This window comes from Symphalangus syndactylus, chromosome 11, assembly GCF_028878055.3.
Source record: "Symphalangus syndactylus isolate Jambi chromosome 11, NHGRI_mSymSyn1-v2.1_pri, whole genome shotgun sequence".
Taxonomy (NCBI): domain Eukaryota; kingdom Metazoa; phylum Chordata; class Mammalia; order Primates; family Hylobatidae; genus Symphalangus; species Symphalangus syndactylus.
The window spans coordinates 35,416,161-35,438,526 of record NC_072433.2 but is presented as its reverse complement, the minus strand read 5'-3'; positions in this window follow the sequence as shown (position 1 = coordinate 35,438,526).

Sequence of the window (22,366 nt, the reverse complement as noted above, 5' to 3'; positions counted from 1 at the left end):
CACTCTGCACCTTTCTCTACCTCATTGCTTCTGTTTATTCATGGCAATCTGTGCCTGATGGGCTCCTGCCATGCATCTTTCTGGCTTCTGCTTTTGCCACTAACCCTGTCTCCCCTTGTATTTTTGAGTTAAAATTCTCTGCAGAGAATCTGATATGCCTGGCTAATCACCATCAACCCTGATTGGGTGGAACATTTTCAGTGGGGTCTTTCACAGCCTGCTGATCCTCCAGGGGTGGGGTGATCTGGAATCGGCTCTCCTACCTGGTTGGGGCATCAGTGGTCCAGGAGTGGAGTTTCATGGTGTGGAAAGTGACTGATCCTTCTGCACAGGACTAGGGCAGAGCTGTTTTCGAGGAGAGGAACACCAAGATTGTGACAGGTACCATCTTGACCTAGCTCAATGCCCACCTGTACAGTAGGCATTCAGCATGTGTTTCCTCTTATCTTTTTTATTTTATTTTATTTTGTTTTATTTTATTTTATTTTATTTATTTTTGAGATGCAGTTTCGCACCTGTTGTCCAGGCTGGAATACAGTGGCACGGTCTCAGTTCACCGCAAACTCTGCCCCCATGTTCAAGCAATTCTCCTGTCTTAGCCTTCTGAGTAGCTAGGATTATGAATTTCCTTGTCCTAATAGGCCTGGGAGTGCTACCGGAGACCAGGGCTTATTTCATGCCCTATCTGCAACCGTAAAAGACAGACATTCCCAGAGTGGCCATTTCAGAGACCTACCCTCTAGGAACTCATTCTCTTTCTCAGGGCTGTTCCTTGCTGAGGAAAAGAATTCAGTGATATTTCTCCTATTTGCTTTTGAAAGAAGAGAAATATGGCTCTGTTCCGTGCGGCTCTCAGGCAGCCAGACCTAATGGTTAAATCCCTTGTTCCCTGAACACCGCTGTTATCCTGTTCTTTTCTCAAGGTGCCCAGATTTCATATTGTTTAAACAATTTGTGCAGTTAGCGCAATCATCACAGGGTCCTGAGGCGACATACATCCTCAGCTTATGACAATGATGGGATTAAGAGATTAAAGTAAAGACAGGCATAGGAAATGACAAGAGTATTGATTAGGGAAGTGATAAATGTCCATGAAATCTTCACAGTTTATGTTCAGAGATTGCAGTAAAGACAGGCATAAGAAATTATAAAAGTATTAATTTGGGGAACTAATAAATGTTCACGAAATCTTCACAATTTATGTTCTTCTGCCATGGCTTCAGCCAGTCCCTCCGTTTGGGGTCCCTGACTTCCTTCAACAATAACCATCATTCTACTCTCTACCTCCATGAGATGAACTTTTTTAGCACCCACACATGAGTGAGAACATGCAATATCTGTCTTTCTGTGCCTGGCTTATTTCACTTAGCGTAACAACCTCCAGTTTCATCCATGCTGCTGTAAATGGCTGAACAGTATTCCAGTGTGTGTGTGTGTGTGTGTGTGTCTGTGTGTGTCTGTGTGCCTGTGTGTATCACATTTTGTCTATCCATTCATCCACTGATGAACTCTAAGGTTGATTCCATTTCTTGGCTATTGTGAATAGTGCTGCAATAAACATGAGGGTGCAGGTATCCCTTTGATATACTGATTTCCTTTCCTTTGGGTAAATGCCCAGTAGTGGGATTGCTGGATTTTGTGGTAGTTCAATTTTTTGTTTCTTAAGAAGTTTTCATAGTGTCTTCTGTAATGGCTGTACAATTTACATTCCTACGAACAGTGTATAAGAGTTCCCTTTTCTCTGCATTCTCACCAGCATTTGCTATTTTTCATCTTCTTGATAATAGCCATTCTAACTGGGGTGAGCTGTTATCTCATTGTGGTTTTGATTTGCATTTCTCTGATTATTAGTGATGTTGAGCATTTTTGCATAGATATGTTGGCCATTCATATGTCTTCTTTTGAGAAATGTCTATTCGAAATGTCTTTGTCCAATTTTTAATGGGATTATTTTGTTTTGTTTTTGTTTTTGTTGTTGATTGTTTGAGTTCCTTCTATATTCTGGATATTAGTTCCTTGTTGGATGAATATTTTGCAAACATTTTCTCCCATTCTACAGGTTGTCTCTTCACTCTGTTGATTGTTTTCTTTGCTGTGCAGAAGCTTTTTAGTTTAATATAGTCCTATTTGTCTATTTTTGGTTTTGTTGCCTGTGCTTTTGAAGTCTTTGCCACGAAACCTTTGTCTAGGCTCTAGACCAATGTTCTAACGCATTTTCTCTATGTTTTCTTCTTGTAGTTTTATAGTTTTGAGTCTTATGTTTAAGTTTTTAATCCCTTCTTAGTTGATTTTTATATCTAGTGAGAGACAGGGATCTAGTTTCATTCTTGTGCATATAGATATCATATCAGTTTTCCCAGCATTTCCCATTTATTAAAGAGATTGTGCTTTCCCCAGTGTATGTTCTTGACACCTTTGTTGAAAATCAGTTGTCTGTAAATAGGTGGGTTTATTTCTGGGTATTCTATTCTGTTCCTTTGGTGTATGTGTCTGCTTTTATTCCGATATTAGGCTGTTTTGTTTACTATAGCTTTGTGCTATATTTTGAAGTCAGGTAGTGTGATGCCTCCAGCTTCGTTCTTTTTACTCAGGATTGCTTTGAATATTCAAGGTCAAGTTCTTTTGTGGTTCCAGAAAAATTTCCAATTTTCTTTCTATATCTGTGAAGAATGTTATTGGTATTTTATAGGGATTGCATTGAATCTATAGATTGCTTTGTGTAGTATAGTTATTTTAATAATATAAATTCTTCTTATTCATGGGCACATGATGTCTTTCCATTTGTTTGTGTTCTCTTCAATTTCTTTCATCAGTGTTTTGTAGTTGTCATTGTAGGGGTCTTTCACCTCCTTGGTTAAATTTATTCCTAGGTATTTTATTTACTTTTTTGTAGCTATTGTAGATGGGGGATTGCTTCTCAATTTCTTTTTCAGCTAGTTCATTATTGGTGTTTAGAAATGCTGCTGATTTTTTTTTTTTGAGACGGAATCTCACTCTATTGCCCAGTCTGGAGTGCAATGGCACAATCTTGGCTCACTGCAACCTCCACCTCCTAGGTTCAAGCAATTCTTCTGCCTCAGCCTCCTGAGTAGCTGGGATTATAGGCACCCACCATCATGCCTGGCTAATTTTTGTATTTTTGTAGAGACAGAGTTTCATCATGTTGGCCAGGCTGGTCTTGAACTCCTGACCTCAGGTGACCCACCCGCCTTGGCCTCCCAAAGTGCTGGGATTACAGGTGTGAGCCACCATGCCCAGCCAGAAATGCTACTGATTGTTATAAGTTGATTTTGTATCCTGCAACTTTACTAAATTTGTTTATCAATTCTGAGTTTTTTGATGGGTTTTTCTATATATAAGAGTACTTTCTGCAAAGAAGGACATTTTGACTTCCTTTTTTCCAAATGGATGCACTTCATTCCTTTCTCTTGCCTGATTGCTCTGGCAAGGACTTCCAGTGCCATGTTGAATAATATGGTGGAACTGGGCATCCTTGTCTTGTTCCAGGTCATAGAGAAAGGCTGTCAGCTTTTCTCCTTTCAGTAGGATGTTAGGTACAGGTTTATCATATGTGGCCTTTATTATGTTGAAGTATGTTTCTTTTATGCCTAATTTGTTAAGAGTTTTCATCATGAGGGGATGTTGAATTTTATCAAATGTGTTCTCTGCATCTAGTGAGATGATCATATGGTTTTTGTCCTTCGTTCTGTTGACATGATATATCATATTTATTGATTGGCACATGTTAAACCATTCTTGCATCCCTGGAATAAATATGACTTGATCACTATACTATCTTTTTGATGTGCTGTTGGACTCAGTTTGCTAGTATTTTGTTGAGGATTTTTGTATCTATATTCATCAGAGATAGTGGCTTGTAGTTTTCTTATTTTGTTGTGTCCCTATCTGGTTTTGGTATCAGGGTAATGCTGGCCTCATAGAATGAGTCAAGAATAATTTCCTCCCATTCAATTTTTAAAAATTGTTTGAAAAGTATTAGTATTAGTTCTCTATAAGTTTGGTAGTATTCAGCAATCTTGTCCTGTGCTTTGCTTTGTTTAGGAGACTTTTCATTATTGATTCGATCTCATTTCTCATTATTGGTCTGTTCAGGTTTTCTACTTCTTCCTTATTCAATCTTGGTAAGTTGTATGTGTCCAGGAATTTATCCACTTCCTCCCAAAACAATTTGCTTTTCCAATTTGTTAGCACATAGTTGTTCATAATAGTCTCTAATGATCTTTCTTATTTCTGTGGTAATCTGTTGCAATGTCTCCTTTTTCATTCCTGATTTTGTTTCTTTGGGTCTTCTCTCTTATTTTTCTTAGTTAGTGTAGCTAGCAGTTTATCCATTTTGTTTATCCTTTCAAAAAACCAGCTTTACATTTCATTGGTTGATTGTATTGCTTGATATTGTATTGCCTGATATTGTCTTCATATTGTTTAGTTCTGCTCTGTTCTTCATTATTTCTTTCCTTCTTCTAATTTTGGATTTGGTTTGTTTTTGTTTTTCCACTTCCTTGAGGTGCATCCTTAGATTGCTTATTTGAAATATTTCTACTTTTGTTGATGTAGGCATTTATTACTATAAACTTCCCTCTTAGCACTGTTTTTCTGTATCCCATAGGTATGTTGTGTTTCCATTTTCATTTATTTCAATTTTTTTCTTCTTAATTTCTTCATTGACCCAGTGGTCATTCAGGAGCATGTTGTTTAATTTCCATGTATTTGTGCAGTTTCCAGAGTTCCTCTTGGTATTGATTTCTAGTTTTATTCCAAGTGTGGTCTGAGTAGATACATGACAAGATTTTTATTTTTAAAAGTTTGTTGAGGCCAGGCGCTGTGGCTCACACCTGTAATCCCAGCACTTTGGGAAGCTGAGGCGGGTGGGTCACTTGAGGTCAGGAGTTCGAAACCAGCCTGGCCAACGTGGTGAAACCCCATCTCTACTAAAAAATACAAAAATTAGCCAGAAATCACTTGAACCCTGGAGGCGGAGGTTGCAGTGAGCCAAGATCATGCCACTGTACTCCAGCCTGGGCGACAGAGCAAGATTCCATCTCAGAAAAACAAAACAAAACAATAAACACAATATTTCTTTGTTGATTTTTTTTCTAGATGATATGTCCAACACTAGAGTGGGGTTGAGGTTCCCAGCTACTATTGTATTAGAGTCTATCTCTCCCTTTATTTTATTTTATTTCATTTTATTTAGTTTATTTTTTAGTAGAGATGGGGTTTCACCAAGTAGGCCAGGCTGGTCTCGAACTTCTCAGCCTCCTCAAGTGATTCGCCCACCTCACCTCAGCCTCCCAAAGTGCTGGGATCACAGGTGAGAGCCACCGTGCCCGGCTTCTCTCTCCCTTTAGATCGAATAACATTTGCTTTATATGTCTGGCTGCTCCAGGGTTAGGTGCATATATATTTAGAATTGTTGTATCCTCTTGTTAAATTGATCTCTTTGTCATTATATAATAATGTTCTTTGTCTCTTTTTACAGTTTTTTTAATTTTTAAATTTTATTTTTTAAATTTGAATCGTTTTTGGCGGAACAGGTGGTGTTTGGTTACATGAAAAAGTTCTTCAGCAGTGATTTCTGAGATTTTGTTGCGCCCATCACCTGAGCAGTGTACACTGTACCCAATATGTAGTCTTTTATCTCTCACCCTCCTCCCACTCTCCCCCCTGGGTCCCCAAAGTCCATTATATCATTCTTAGGCCTTTGCATCCTCATAGCTTAGCTCCCACTAATTGTTCCTTTTTATGACTGAGTAGTATTCCATGGTATATATAAACCACATTTTCTTTATCCACTTGTTGGTTGATGGGCATTTAGGCTGGTTCCATATTTTTGCAATTGTGCCACCATAAACATGTGTGTGCAAGTGTCTTTTTCATAAAATGACTTATTTTCCTCTCGGTAGATACCTGGTAGTGGGACTGCTGGATCAAATGATAGTTCTACTTTTAGTTCTTCAAAGAATCTCCATACTGCTTTCCATAGTGGTTGTACTAGTTTACATTTCTACCAGCAGTGTAAAAGTGTTCCCTTTTCACCACATCCACAAACATCTATTTTTTATGTATATTTTAATTATGGCCATTCTTGCAGGAGTCAGGTGGTATCTCATTGTGGTTTTGATTTGCATTTCACTGATAATTAGTGATGTTGAGTATTTTTTTATATGTTTGTTGTCCATTTGTATATCTTCTTTTGAGAATTGTCTATTCATGTCCTTTGCTCACTTTTTGATGGGATTATTTGTTCTTTTCTTGCTGATTTGTTTGAGTTCCTTGTAGATCCTGGACAATATCCAGGATCTTGATTTGCCCTTTTGTGGCTATTTTCTGGATATGGTTGGATGCATAGTTTGTGGATATTTTCTCCCACTCTGTAAGTTGTCTGTTTATTCTGCTGATTATTTCTTTTGCTGTGCAGGAGCTTTTTAGTTTAATTAGGTTCCATCTATTTATCTTTGTTTTGTTGCATTTGCTTTTCGTTTCTTGGTCATGAACTCTTTGCCTAAGCCAATGTCTAGAAGAATTTCTCCAATGTTATCTTCTAGAATTTTTATGATTTCAGGTCTAAGATTTAAGTCTTTGATCCATCTTGAGTGGATTTTTGTATGAGGTAAGAGATGAGGATTCAGCTTCATTCTTCTACATGTGGCTTGCCAATTAGCCCAGCACCATTTGTTGAATAGGGTGTCCTTTCCCCACTTTATGTTTTTGTTTGCTTTGTCAAAGATCAGTTGGCTGTAAGTATTTGGCTTTATTTCTGGGTTCTCTATTATATTCCATTGGTCTACATGCCTATTTTTATACGTGCTGTTTTGGTGACTATAGCCTTGTAGTATAGTTTGAAGCTGGGTAATGTGATGCCTCCAGATTTGTTCTTTTTGCTTAGTCTTGCTTTATCTATGCAGGCTCTTTTTTGGTTCCATATGAATTTTAGGATTTTTTTTTTCTAGTTCTGTAAAGAATGATGATGGTATTTTGATGGGAATTGCATTGAATTTGTAGATTGCTTTTGGCAGTAGGGTCATTTTCACAATATTGATTCTACTCATCCATAAGCATGGGATGTGTTTCCATTTGTTTGTGTTGTTTATGATTTCTTTCAGCAGTGTTTTATTGTTTTCCTTGTATAGATTTTTCACCCCCTTGGTTAGTTATATTCCTAAGTATTTTAATTTTTTGCAGCTATTGTAAAAGGGGTTGAGTTCTTGATTTGATTCTCAGCTTGGTCATTGTTGGTGGATACCAGTGCTACTGATTTGTGTATATTGATTTTCTACCCTGAAACTTTACTGAATTCATTTATCAGATCTAGAAGCTTTTTGGATGAGCCTTTAGGATTTTCTAGGTATATGATCATTTTATCAGTGAACAGTGACAGTTTAACTTCCTCTTTACCAATTTGGATGCCCTTTATTTCTTTCTCCTGTCTAATTGGTTTGGCTCTTTTTGCAGTTATTGACTTAAAGTCTCTTTTATCTGAGGTAAGTATAGATACTCTTACTTGCTTTTGGTTTCTGTCTTTGAGGAACATCTTTTTCCATCATTTCACTTTCAGTCTATATGTGTCTATATGGGTGAAGTCACTTTCAATCTATATGTGTCTATATGGGCGAAGTGAGTTTCTTGTAAGCAGCATAGACTTACGTATTCTTTTTTTTAATCCATTCAGCAGTCTATATCTTTTAAGTGGGGTATTTAACCCATTTATATTCAAGGTTATTACTGATAGATGAGAACTTATGCCTATCATTTTGTTAATTGTTTTCTGGTTGTTTTGTATATCCTTTGTTTCTTTCTTCCTCTGTTATTGTTTATCATTGTTATTTTGTAATTTTCTGTAGTGGTAACATTTGACTCTTTCCTCTTTCTCATTTGTATATCTGCTCTACCTGTGAGTTTTACATGTTCATGTGTTTTTATGGTGGTAGATATTGTCCTTCACTTCCAGATGTAGGACTCCCTTAAACATTTCTTGTAGGACTGGTCTAGTGATAATAAATTCCCTCAACGTTTGCTTAGCTGGGAAAAACAGCCTTGCTTGCCACAGTAATCTTGGTTGACAGATGTGTTGTTGTTTTCTTTTAGCACTTTGATAGCTTTATGTAGGTTTGGGAAGTTCTCTGTTATTATTCCTTTTAATAAACTTTCTATGCCATCTCATTCTCAACCTCCTTTTTAAGGCCAATCACTCTTAGATTTACCCTTTTGAGGCTATATTCTAGATTCTGTAGGTGTGCTTCACTGTTTTTTATTCTTTTTTCTTTGTCTCCTCTGACTGTATTTTCAAATAACCTATCTTCAAGCTCAATAATTCTCCCTTCTGCTTGGTCAATTCTGCTATTGAAAGAGTCTGATGAATTCTTCAGTATGCCAGTTGCATTGTTCAGCTCAATAATTTCTGCTTAATTCTTTTTAATTATTTCAATCTCTTTGGTAAATTTATCTGATAGAATTCTGAGTTTCTTCTCTGTGTTATCTTTAATTTCGTTGAGTTTCCTCAAAATAGCTATTTTCATTTCTCTGTTGGAAAGGTCACATTTCTCTCTTTCTCCAGAATTGGTCTCTGGTGGCTTATGTAGTTCATTTGGTGAGGTCATGTTTTCCTGGATCATCTTGATAGTTGTAGATATGTGTCTGTGTCTGAGCATTGAAGAGTTAGGTATTTATTATAGTCTTCAGAGTTTAAGCTTGTTCATACCCATCCTTCTTGATAGTGCTTTCCATATGTTCAAAAGGACTTGGATGTTGTGATCTAAGCTGGATCTGCTTTAGGGGGCACCCAAAGCCCGGTAACACTGTGGTTCTTGCAGATTTGTAGAGGTACTGCCTTGATAGTCTTGGACAAGATCTAGGAGAATTCTCTGGATTACCAAACAGAGATTCTTATTCTCTTCCCTTACTTTCTCCCAAACAGAGTCACTCTCTCTCTCTTCTTAGCCACCTGGAGCTGGAGGTGGAGTGACACAAGCACCTCCATGATCAACATCACTGTGACTGTGCTGGGTCAGCCCTAAAGCCAGCATAGCACTGGGTCTTGCCCAAGAAATACTCCCTGGCTACTGTTTATGTTCGCTCAAGGCTCTGGGGCTCTCAAATCAGCAGGTGGCAAAGCCAGTCCTATGATCCTCCCTTCAGGGCAATGAGTTCCCCCAGGCTCCAGGTGGATCGAGAGGTGCTGTCCAGGAACCAGGGACTAGAGTCAAAAACCTTAGAAGTCTACCTGGTGTTCTACTGCACTGCAGCTGAGCTGGCACTCAAACTACAAGACATCGTCCTTCCCACTCTTCCCTACCCTTTCCAAAAGCAGAGAAGCCTCATCCCATGGCCACAACTACTACAGGCCCATGGGGGAGTACTGCCAGACTACCGCTGATGTTCCCTTAAGGCCCAAGCACTCTTCAGTCAGCTTGCGGTGAATGCTGCCTGGGCTGGGACTCACCCTTCAGGGCAGTGGGCTTCTCTCTGGCCCAGTAAAGGTCCAGAAATGTCATCCAAGAGCCAAGTCCTGGAATCAGGGACTCCAAGAACCTGCTTAGTGCTCCACCCCACTGTGGCTGAGCTGGTACCTAAAGTGCAAGACAAAGTCCCCTTTACTTTTTCCTCTGCTTTTCTCAAGCAGAAGTATTGCCCCATAGCCACCATGAGAATGTGCTGAGTCTCACTTGAAGCCAGCAAGTCTCAAAGTCTTACCCAAGGCCCTTGACATAGTATGTGGGTATCACGGTGGTTACTCAAGGCCCAAGGGCTCTTCAGTTAGCAGGTGATGAATGCTGCCAGGACTGGGTCCTTCCCTTCAAGACAGTGGGTTCCCTTTTGGCCCTGGGTATATCTAGAAATATCATCTGGAAGCTAGGCCCTGGAATTGGGGCCTCACAACTCTGGTGCCCTATCCTCTCATGGCTGAGCTGGTATCCAAGATAGATGCAAGACAAAATCCGCCCCCGCTCTTCCCTCTCCTCTCCTCAGGCGGAAGGGAGGATCTCTTTTGGAGAGCTGTGTAGCCTGGGGCTAGGGGAAAGGTGGTGCCAGCACCCCCTTAGCCGCCCCAGCTGGTGTGTCAATAGGTTATGTGCCCCCCTCCTGCACCCAATCTACTGGCTGTGGGCCAAGTTTAGCACTAGGACTCACCTAAAAGTTGCAGTTCTTGTGGCCTAGACTGCCTTTCAACTTTATTTAGAGCTCTTGAGTACTTTAGCCCACAGTGGTGAAGTTTGTAGGAACTCAAGTTCTGACCACTGGGTTCAGCTATTCCCTTCTGGCTACGGCTGGCTTAAATGCTCCCTCCCTGGGTGGGCATCAGCTGAGTTTGGTCTGGCTTTCCTTTCTGCCATAACAGGACAGCACTGAGTTTAGTGCCTTACAATTGCTGTGCTGTCCCTCCCCCAGCACATAGTAACACTGACCACGCCACATCGCTGCTACTACCAGGGGTTAAGGAGAGGTGGTGTCAGAGATTTAAGACTGTTTTTTTCTACCTCTTCAGCGCCCTGTTCAGTGATACAAAGTTAAAATCAAGTACTATGAGCACTCATCTGATTTTGGTTCTTATGAAGGTTTTTTTTTGTTTCTTGTATATAGGTAGTTGTTAAATTGATGTCCTTGCAGGAAAGACAATCAGTGGAGCCTTCTGTTTCACCGTCTTGCTCCATCTCTGCCTCTCTTAGCACTTTGAATATATCATCCCAGTCTCTCCTGGCCTGTAAGGTTTCTGCTGAGAAATCAACTGTTAGTGTGATAGGAATTTCCTTTATATGTGATGTGATGCTTTTATATTGCTGTTTTTTGAAATCTCGTTTTGTCTTTGACTTTTGACAGTTTGACAATAATATGTCTTGGAGAAACCCTTTTTGGGTTGAATCTATTTGGTGATCTTCAAGCTTCCTATATCTAGATGTCTATCTGTCTTGCAAGACTTGGGAAGTTTTCAGCTTGTATTTAGTTAAATAGGCTTTCTATGACTTTGCCTATCTTTTCTTCTTGTGGAATTCCTAAAAATTAAATATTTGGTCACATTATGGTGTGCCATATATCACGTAGGCTTTTTTCGTTGTTTTTTATTCTATCTTGTTTATTTAGTTCTTTTTGTCTGGTTGGGTTATTTCAAAAGGCCTGTCTTTGAAATCAGAAATTCTTATGTTTGATCTTGTCTATTGTTGAAGTTTTTCAATTGTATTTTTTATATTATCCAATAAATTCGTCAGCCCAGCATTTCTGTTGTCTCTTTTTTTAATTACATCTATCTCTTTCTTGAATTTCTAATTCAGATCATAAATTGGTTTTCTGATTTCTTTGCGTTGTTTATCTATGTTCTCTCATATCTCACTGAGTTTCTTTAATATCATTATCTTGAATTCTTTTTCAGGTACTTCATAAACTTCCTTTTTTGAGGGATCCACTACTGGAGAGTTATTGCTTTCCTTTGCAGTGGTCATGTTTTCTTGCCTTTTCATGTTTCTTATGTCCTTATGTTGATGTCTATGCATCTGGTGTAATCCAATTTTATGAATTGGCTGTCATAGGAAGACTTTTTCCTATAGATTTAACTATAGTGTTGGTTGGGTAGAGTGCTTTGGCTGTGATTCTGGGTGGACACAGTGGTATAGTTGCCATGTGATTTTGTAAACTACAGTCAGCATCAGTGGTATCTGTGAGTTCTTCAGTGGCTTAGACCATGGTTGTTAATAGAGGCTGTGGTGAGGCTTTGCTGGGAATAGAAACAGCCAGCAGGCCAGTTCTCAGGTGCCAGTTGTTGTGGTGGTGGCTAAGGGTGGGCCTGTCCTCAGGCCCCTACATGGCATGCACAGATACCAGTGGAGTGGGCAGGGTGGGTCGATGCACAAGCTCCCAGACAACATGTGTGGATGCCAGTGGCAGGTGGAACATACCTGTCTTCAGGTCCCCTGATGGTGTGTGCATATGCCAGTAGTGGTGAGTGGAGCAGATCTATCCCCAGGCCTCAGACAATGCACACTAGTACCAGCAGCAACAGGTGGAGTGGGCTTCTCCTCAGGACCCTGGATGCTGCACATCAGCGGTGGCAGGTGGCAGGGGTCAATCCCTGCATGGGTGCTGGTGGCAGGAGGGGCATGCTGTCTTTAGGTCTCCCCAGTGATGCACAGGGGCACTGGTGGCATCCAATGGACAATGTGCACAGGCACCCAGTGGTGAGCAGGTGGGGTGGATTCCACATACACTTTTTTTTTTTTTTCTTGAGACGGAGTGTTCTTGTGTTCCCCAGGCTGGAGTGCAGTGGCACAATCTTGGCTCACTGCAACTCCGCCTCCCAGGTTCAAGCGATTCTTCTGCCTCAGCCTCCCGAGTAGCTGGTATACAGGCGCACACCACCACACCTGGCTAATTTTGATGTTTTTGGTAGAGACAGAGTTTCACCATATTGGTCAGGCTGGTCTTGCAACTCCTGACCTCAAGTGATCTGCCTGCCTCAGCCTCCCAAAGTGCTGGGATTACAGGCATGAGCCACCATGCTCAGCCCACATGCACTTTTTGGAAAACAAAAATGGAATTTTGATATACATCTTTGTCTTCAACTTGTGTTGTTGTTGTTGGTTTTTTGTTTTGTTTTGTTTTGTTTTGTTTGAGATGACGTCTCCCTCTATTGCCCGTGCTGGAGTGCAGTGGTGCAATCTCAGCTCACTGCAACCTCTGCCACCTGGGTTCAAGCAATTCTCCTGCCTCAGCCTCCTGAATAGCTGGGACTATAGGTGCACACCACCACAGCTGGCTAGTTTTTTTGTATTTTTAGTAGAGATGGGGTTTCACCATATTGGCCAGGCTGGTCTCAAACTCCTGACCTTGTGATCCACCCACCTCAGCCTCCCAAAGTGCTGGGATTACAGGCATGAGCCACCATGCCCGGCCAACTTGTGTTTTTTACTTAAGAGTATACCAATCACTTTAGCTTTTCAGGCCAGTGTATATAAATTTACCTTGTTCTTTAAATTAATGCATAACTGGGAAAAAGGATTTAGGGAGGCAGTGTCTAGGACTAAGAATAGGACCTCTTTTGATGTTTTTCCAGATATATAAGTGAAAATTGAAAGTATTTTAAATTACCTTTGGTTATTGGGGCATAGTTCTTTGAATGCCACATCAAGCTCAGATGGGCATTGGGCACCCTAAGATTTATTCAGGTTACATTAGAAAGATCCCCAAGGCAGAAGGGTGGAGGATAGGTTCATGGAAATGAGACAGATGGTGAGTTCAATTAAGAGACTCTTTATGGAGATAGCTCAATATTTCAGGTGAAACATGGTCAATACTCAGAAAGGAGATTATGGAGTCCCCAGATGTTTAGGAATTAAAAGCAACAAGACATGGTGACTGGTTGGATGTGAAGGACAAAGTAGAAAACATCTAAAGGGACTTTTAGGTTTTATTGTGGGTAATAGGGAGATGGCACCATTCATGGACACAAGAATAAATAAGGTAATAAATTCACTTCTGGGACTTGGTAGAGTTTAAGTGGCCCTGGCCATCCATATAGGGGTGACTGGAAGGTTGGTGTGAATTCAGGAGGCATCAACCTGGGAGTCGCCACCACGTAGATCATATTGGAAGCCATGACAGCTGATGAGATCATCTAGGGATGTGTGTAGACTAGAAAGAGAAAGGGGAGTAAGGATACTATATCCTCATCAAAAGAGGAGAAACAATGTGACCAGCAAGAGACCAAAAACTAGCAAAAGGTAAGAGAAGTACCAAGGTCGAATGCCATAGTGGAATGCAAGAGGAGACAAAATATCAGGAAGAATAGAGAGCCAAATAGCATCAAATTCTGCAGAGAAACCAAGTCAAGTAATATCTGAAAAGGGTGTAGGAGGTCATGGGTAAGTTCAGTGACAGGGAGGGAGCAGAAGCCAGAGTACAGGCTCAGGGGATGGAGAAGTGAGTGTGGAGCAAGAGGTGGACACAGCAAGGGCACACTACATGTTTGAGAAATTTAATTCAAGATGAAAAAGGAGAGGAGTTAAGCAACGGTTAAGGCCACACAGCATCATAGGGATATTTTTTAACTCATACCATAGTTTTATATAGAGATGAAAAAAACCCAGAGCTCAGAGAGTCCTCTTCAGCTTTATAAAATCAAACTTGTCAAGTTAATGGATTTATTTAAGTGAGTCAGACCCCATTAGAGCATATGTCACTTGACTGTTATAGGTATGCAGCCATGACTCAGAAATGCTGACACAAAGCCATGTGGTACAATATATTACTAAGCAGTGCTTAAGCATTTTCACACAGTGATTAGAAAGATTGCATTGTGGTATATGGCTGGCAGAACAGCTCAGAACTATATAAGTTACATTTCTCTTTGTGGAAATTTTGGGAACTTGTATTTGATTACAAAATGCCTTGAGATTATAAATCCAGTCAGTAGATACAGAAAACTTACAGCATATCTTTCTTCATATCACAGCCTCTGTAAGAAAAATGTATTAATTTAATTCCATAGAACTTTTTTTACTGGTTCAAGTGATTAATTCTTCTAAGCAGATGCCAGTGTGATGTAGTGATGAAGAGCACAAGTAATGAACTTCAAGAGACTTGTGTTTTGAATTCAGGGTCAACCACTTATGAGCTGTGAGATCTTGGGTAATATCTTAGTCTATTTTGTGCTGCTGTAACAGAGTAACCACAGACTGGGTAATTTATAAAGAACAGAAATTTATTTTCTCACAGTTCTGGAGGCTGGGAAGTCCAAGATCAAGATGCTGGTATCCGGTGAGGGCCTTCTTGCTGTGTCATCCTGTGGCAGAAAGTGGAAGGGCAAAAGAGCACCCAGGCACAGAGGAAGAGGACTGAACTTGCTTTTATAACAAACCCACACTCCTGGGTTAATCCATAGATGAGGGCAAAGCCTTCATGACCTAATCTCTTCTTAAAGTTTCTACCTCTTAACACTGTTGCATTGAGGATTAAGCTTCCAAGACATGAACTTTGTAGGACACTTTCAAATCGTAGCAGGTAAATTCCTAATTTGTAAAATGAGGAAAATAACAGTACCCACCACAGAGAGTTGTTATGCAGGTGAAAATGAGGTCATGCATATGCAGCGCTTGGCACAGTATATGACATCTAGTAGAGGCTCAGTGAGCATGAGATGAAATTCAATTCACTGGGGCCAACAGGGAGACCCTGCTAGGAAGGGAACCCTAGGCACAAAGGGCTAAAGGCAATAATAACTGTGGCTGAGCTTGGAGAGGAGAGGATATGGGTGAAAACTGACAGAAAATGAGATAGGCAGAGTGGTAACAAGGTATATGGATCTTCTGTTGGGGAAAAAAAATCATATAGCAAAGCTTCAAATAGTATTGTTATTTTATAGATGCATATATATATATATATTCTATATCTACACGTACATATACACTACGTGTTACCACCAGAGTCTTTTCTATGCTTTGCTAAACATATGACAGGGATATTTCCTGAGCCACTGTATCTTTTTTTTTGGAGATGGGGTCTCACCCTGTCACCCAGGCTGGAGTGCAGTCCTGCAATCTCAGCTCACTGCAACCTCTTCCTCCTGGGCTCAAGTGATTCTCCTGCCTCAGCCTCCTAAGTAGCTGGATTACAGGCACCCACCACCACGCCTGGCTAATTTTTGCATTTTTAGTAGAGACAGGGTTTTGCCATGTTGGCCAGGCTGGTCTAAAACTCCTGGCCTCAGATGATCTGCCCCCTTCGGCCTCCCAAAGTGCTGGGATTACAGGTGTGAGCCACCACACTAGCCTGTTTCTGTTTCTCCACTCCAGTGTCCATGCCAGCTGCAACTGTACTTTGTGTCAACCAGTATTCAAGGGAGGACTCTGATTGGTTCAGTTCATCCTTTCAAGTGAAACCCATGAGTTGTGCTCTGCTTGGAACAGGGGTTTGCCCATCCAATCAGCTGTATCCAGGGCTAGAGGGAAAGTGGAATCCCATGCTTCAGAACCTGTCCTTTCGTATAACAGGAGCTGAGACCATGAAATCTGCCACGGATGAGACCACACTGAGTAAGCAGCGTCCCGAGTTATATCTATCTGTTGGAGGGATGGAGGAGAAAAGGCAGGCAGGTGTAAGACATGAGTGGCCAACTGTCCCAGTTTGCCTGGGACTAGGTTTAAATTTTTAATAGTAGTGAAATGTATATGTCATAACATTTACCATTCTAATGGCTTTCAAGCATGCTAGTCTGTGGTGTCATTGTGCAAACATCACCACCATTAATCTCTAGAACTTTTCATCTTTCCAAACTAAACCTGCACACATTATACACTAATTCCCCATTTCCCCTCTCCCCAGCCCCTGGCAACCATCTCCTCTCTGTCTTTATGAATCTGACTACTCTAAGTACCTCCTATAGGTGGAATCATATAGCATTTGTCCTTTTGTGCCTGGCTTATTTCATGTAGCATAATGTCCTCGGGCTTCCTCTATGTTGTAGCATGGGTCAGAATTTCTTTCCTTTTGCAAGCTGAATGATATTCCACATTTCGTTTGCTCATTTATTCATCAATGGACTCTTGAGTTAGTTCTGTCTTTTAGGCTGTTGTGGGTGAGACTGGCCCAATTTTAATACTAAAAGTCTTGCGTCCCAAGAAACTTCTCAGTCCTGGGCAAACTGGGATCATCCCAGACATAGACCCAGCTAGCATCCCCAAAACAGGACACCAGCACAGGCAGCCAAGGGCATCATCACCAGGGAAACTCCACCTGCACAGGGCATGATTTCAGTGTCCCAGGAAAGGTGACTCTTCCCACACAACCTCTGAGAACTAAGTAGGCTAAAGAGAGGCAGTTATCAGAGATCCTTAATGGAGCAGCCAATTCTCAGTGACAGAATTCATTATCCAAATGGGACAGTGAACATAATACCCTCTCACACACACACATCCTCACAGTCCACAGGATTTGATTTTGCCTAAGCCTGGCCTTATTCTTACATACCAAAGTGCATCAATGATCTAACTCCTACAAAACTGAGAGGGTTTTCCATTCACAAGAGACCTTATAAAAATCATCCATTTTTCAGTAAATCATAGATCTGTTTCTTCCCTCCTGTTTTTTGGTTTTTTTGTTTTTTTGAGACAAGGTCTCGCTCTGTCACCGAGGCTGGAGTGCAGTGGTGTGATCACAGCTCACTGCAGCCTCAACTTCCCAGGCTCAAGCAATCCTTCCATCTTAGCCTCCCCAGTTCTTTGTACTACAGGTGTGTGCCACACACCCAGCTAATTTTTTTTTTAAATAGAGATGGGGTTTCACCATGTTGCCCAGGCTGGTCTCGAATTCCTGGGCTCAAGTTATTCACCCGTCTTCCCCTCGCAAAGTGCTGGGATTATAGGCATGAGCCACCGTGCCCAGTCCTCCTGTTTTTTGTGCACTATTTCTTAAATGCGCTAGCTGCCAAATGTACCACTTTTCTATATATTTTTTTCACACTGCATTGCTTACAAGAAAACAGAATGCTCAGTTTCTGGCATTAAACACATTTTTTTTTTTTGTATTAGCATCAGTACAATTGACAAGGCGTCTGTTTTTCATGGTCTGTAACGAGGTTTGTTGTGTGGTAAGAATGAGAACAGTAGGTTTTGGGGAGGTGTAATGTTCTATTTGCATTGCTTTCCCAACTGCTAGTGCTGACAGATTTGAGCATCTTTCAGGTCTGAAATATTTTAGATCTTTCATGGCACTGGAGATGGGTGGAGGGAAAAAGTGTCTTTTTTCTAAAATACATGCTTAATCTGTTTAGCATGGAATCAAACCATACTTTCTGTACTTTAGATCTCACATTTTAAATTTAACTGCATTATATTGTCTTGTGTTTATGGAGATAGTGTGGGATGCAGGATTTTTTAAAGTGTATTTTTATGGACTCTCTAGTTAATTTTTTTATTTTCATTAAATAAAAACCTTTATCTCCTAAAAAGAGTTTTCACCAACAAATATTAGGTGAACAGGATAAGCTGTAAGGAAATTGAAAGAACTCAGTGATAGTGATGTGATATTGATGGTCATAAATAAAGTAAACAGGCAACTGGGCCTGTTTCTTAGGATCAGACACTATAAGTAGCTTCACTTTAAGGGATCAGAATTGTCAGGGGGCAATCCTGATTCCTGCTGAAGCGTGAGTCTGCTTTACCTACAGCACACCCTCCAGCTCAACACGTTAATGCATAAGAACACCTACATGGCTGGTACTGATTAATGATTTAAAAATTTAAATTATGTGTAATGATATTTCAGAAATTAATAATTTAAAAATTTAAATAATGTGTAATGATATTTCAGAAGATAAACGCTCCCCTGGCACTCAATTATGGTGATTTATAGTGCAGTCACAGAGCCATCTATACATCCAGCAGCAGAATGTTGGGGAGCCGTGCTTTGTCACCTCATGGGGTACAGTGACACCCCTTCCCACCCTAAACTTATTAATCAGGAGATTCAGGTGGCCTTCTGAGGTGGGTGCATATTGCTGGCACTAGCCTGAGTTCTGTTCCCTCTCCCACCAGTAAAAACCCTGATGTTCCCCACTGAAAGGGGCATAGGATCATTGTGGTACATAAACTGATGATTTGTAAGCTCTCATCTTTGCATTCACTACAAAAAAAATTTAAATTTCACATTTGCCTTACAGTTTCTTTGAGTTTTAAATGTAAAAACAATACAGGCACAGATTTTAGATGTTAAACCATGCAAAAATAATATACAGTGGAAAGTAAGTCTCCCTCCTTCCTTTACCCTCAGGTCTTAGTTCTCCTTCCTAGAGGAAACCACTGTTACCATTTTTATTAATAGATTTCTAGAAATATTCTATGCTAATACAAGCACAGTAATAAATATATAGCCCCCGTTTCTACAGAAGTGGTAGTATGCTACACACATTGTTCTGTACCTTGATTTTTTTAATTAAACTTTTAAAGTTATTTGTTGGTTCATATTGCAAATATAAGAAATACAGACACTTGGCCGGGTGCGGTGGCTCACGCCTGTAATCCCAGCACTTTGGGAGGCCGAGGCAGGCGGATCATGAGGTCAGGAGATCAAGACCTTCCTGGATAACACGGTGAAACCCCATCTTTACTAAAAATACAAAAAATTAGCCAGGCATGGCGGTGGGTGCCTGTAGTCCCAGCTACTTGGGAGGCTGAAGCAGGAGAATGGCGTGAACCTGGGAAGCGGAGCTTGCAGTGAGCTGAGATTGTGCCACTGCACTCCAGCCTGGGCGACAGCACGAGACTCCATCTCAAAAAAAAAAAAAAAAAAAAGAAAAAGAAATACAGACACTGCTAGACTTATGACGGGGTTACATTGCAGTAGACCCATCATAAGTTGAAAATATAATAAGTCAGAAATGCATTTAATACACCTAACCTAGTAAACATTATGGCTTAGCCTAGCCTACCTTAAACATGCTTAGAGCAGTTACATTAGCCTACATTTGGGCAAAATCATCTGGCAAGACAAGACCCTGTAGAATATTAGTTGGTTACCCTTATGGTGGCACAGCTGACTGGGAGCTGTGGCTCACTCCCCCTTGCCCAGCATCAAAAGAGAGTATCATACTGCATATCACTAGCCTGAGAAAGGATCAAGATTCAAAATTTGAAGTAGGGTTTCTACTAAATAGGTATCACGCTCACAGTATGGTAAAGTTGGAAAAATAGTATCAAACCATTGTAACTCAGGGACTCACTGTAATATAGGGAGACTTGGGTACTCTTTATCCAGTTTCCCCCAATGGTAACATCTTGCAAAACTGTTGTACAATATCACAACCAGGATATTGACATTGATATAATCCATTGACCTTATTCAGATTTCCCCACTTTTACTGGTACTCCTTTATATATGTACTTATCTTTATACAATTTTATCACACGTGTAGGTTTGGGATCCACCACCACAGTCAAAGTTCAGAACAGTTCCATCCCAATAGGGATCTCTCATGTTTCCCTTTTATAACCATACCCAGCTTTTCCCTGTCCCTTCCCCCATCCTGAACCCCCTGGAAATCACCAATCTATTCTTCATTTCCGAAATTTTGTCTTTTCAGAAATGTTATATAAATTAAAATATGCAGTGTATTATCTTTTGGTATTGGCTTTTTTTTCTCCCAACACAATTTCCTGGAGATTCATCCAAGTTGTTGCATAATAAATGCACAACTATTAGTCATGCAATAGCTTATTCCTTTTTATTGCTGAATAGTATTCCATGATATGAATGTACTACAGTTTGTTTAGACATCATCCTGTTGAAGGACATCTAGGTTGTTTCCAGATTTGGATTATTATGAATAAAGTTTCCAGGAGCATTCATATACAAGTTTTTGCATGAACATAAGTTCTCATTTCTCTGGGATTAATGCCCAAGAGTACAATTTCTAGGTCATATGGTAATTGCATATTTAATTTTATAAGAGATTACCAATCTGTTTTCCAGAGTGATTATACCATTTTATGTTCCCATCAGCAATCCAGTTTCTTTGCATCCTCACCAGCATTTGATGTTGTCACTATTTCTTCTACAAATAGGAACAGTTTTATTTCTTCTCAAACTGTATGCTTTATATTTCTTTTTCTTACTTATCACAGTGGTTTTTCTCACTTAATATATTACTTGGGGATCATATCAGATCAGCAACTTAGATCAACCTTATGTTTTTAATGACTTTGTAGTGTTCCATAGTAAAATCACCAAAATTTATTTTGCTAGTGTCCTACTGATAGGCCTTTAGTTGATTTCAATCTTTTGCTATTAGGAACAATGCTTCAATGAATATCCTTATACATATCTTTTCACACATGTGCAGGGTGTTACAGAAAAAAATTCTAGAAATAGAATTGTTGCATCAAAGAGTATATTCACTTAACATTTTGACAGTGCTGAATTGCCATCCAAAGAGTTTGACTCAATTTATAATCCTATCCAATATATTGTCTTCTCAAACTTTAAATATCATTGCTAGCCTGAAAGGTGAAAAAAGAATATATTCTGCTTATAGTTGCTAAATTTTGAGATAAGTTTAAACTTTGCTTAAAATGAAACCAAATTTATAGAACTAAAAAGTGGCTTTGTAAAAATAGAAAAGTACTATATTATCTTTTTATGTATCAAAGTTAGATAATATTACTATTTTTTATTCAACCAAATTCTTCAGGCTGTGTTTTTAAAACAAAATTGGACTCATTTCATGTTTCTTTTTTTTTTCATTCTACATTTTTATTTTGATGAAAAGATAGCAGTAGAGGGGGAAACCTCTTCATCAGAAAATACAGTGAAAAAATTCCCAAGACATTGTCATGTATTACTGGTTATTTTTGGTGGTGAAGAGAATTATTTGAAAACAAAGAAGCCTTTCACAAGCCTCTAAAATACAAAAGACTTAACAACATTTACATCTGTGTATCAGCCATGTCTGTAATGCGAGTCATGAATAACACATAAACCAGAGCACAGAAAGAACAGAAGTGCTCACACATCATTTAAAATCCAACCCACCCCATCGTCGGTGGAATCAAATACACAGCAGGGGCAGTTCCAGTTGCTACACACACAATAGAGTCATTGGAAATGAAAACATATTAATTATGTTCCTTAAGGTTAGGAGAGAAATAGCAGGATTCACTAAACCTTTCTAACTTCTCTGCTGAAAATTTGTACCAAAGAGTACATCCTGGGTTGCCTCTTTATTTTTCCTAAGAAACGGCAGAATGAGTGTGTGTATTTGTCCTGTTTTACTGTTTATTCGAGTCTGCGCTTGGGGCTCTGACTTGCCTCATTGTTGTGCTGAAAATGGAAGAAAGTTGGCTTGGGAAGATGGACCTTTGTTACGAGTGAATAACTTGCAAAAAAAATTACTTGTTTTAAATGTTCAACAATACCTGCACAAGTCCCAGTGGTATATGCGGAAATTCTTGCTGCTATGAAATGAGTCATGTAGTATCCAGACCTAGAACCCATGGGGCAACATGCGCCCCCATGCCTGGCTAATTTTGGTATTTTTAGTAGAGATGAGGTTTCGACATGTTGGCTAGGCTGGACTCGACCTCCTGACCTCAAGTAACCCACCCAACTCGGCCTCCCAAAGTGCTTGGATTACAGGTGTGAGCCACCATTCCCGGCTTCACCCTTCTCTATTAGGGCACTAGAGGTTGCCTCCTAGCAGAGTCTGATGATCTCTCACCAGCCTAGGAGATCCCTGGATATACATAGGAGCCAAATGAATGGACCTAGGAACATCCAATTCCAAATTTGGGCCACAGACAGTTATCCAAATCAGACTAAGGAATGATTTCCTTCATGGTCAAACATGTTGCTTCATTTCACATTTTTTTTA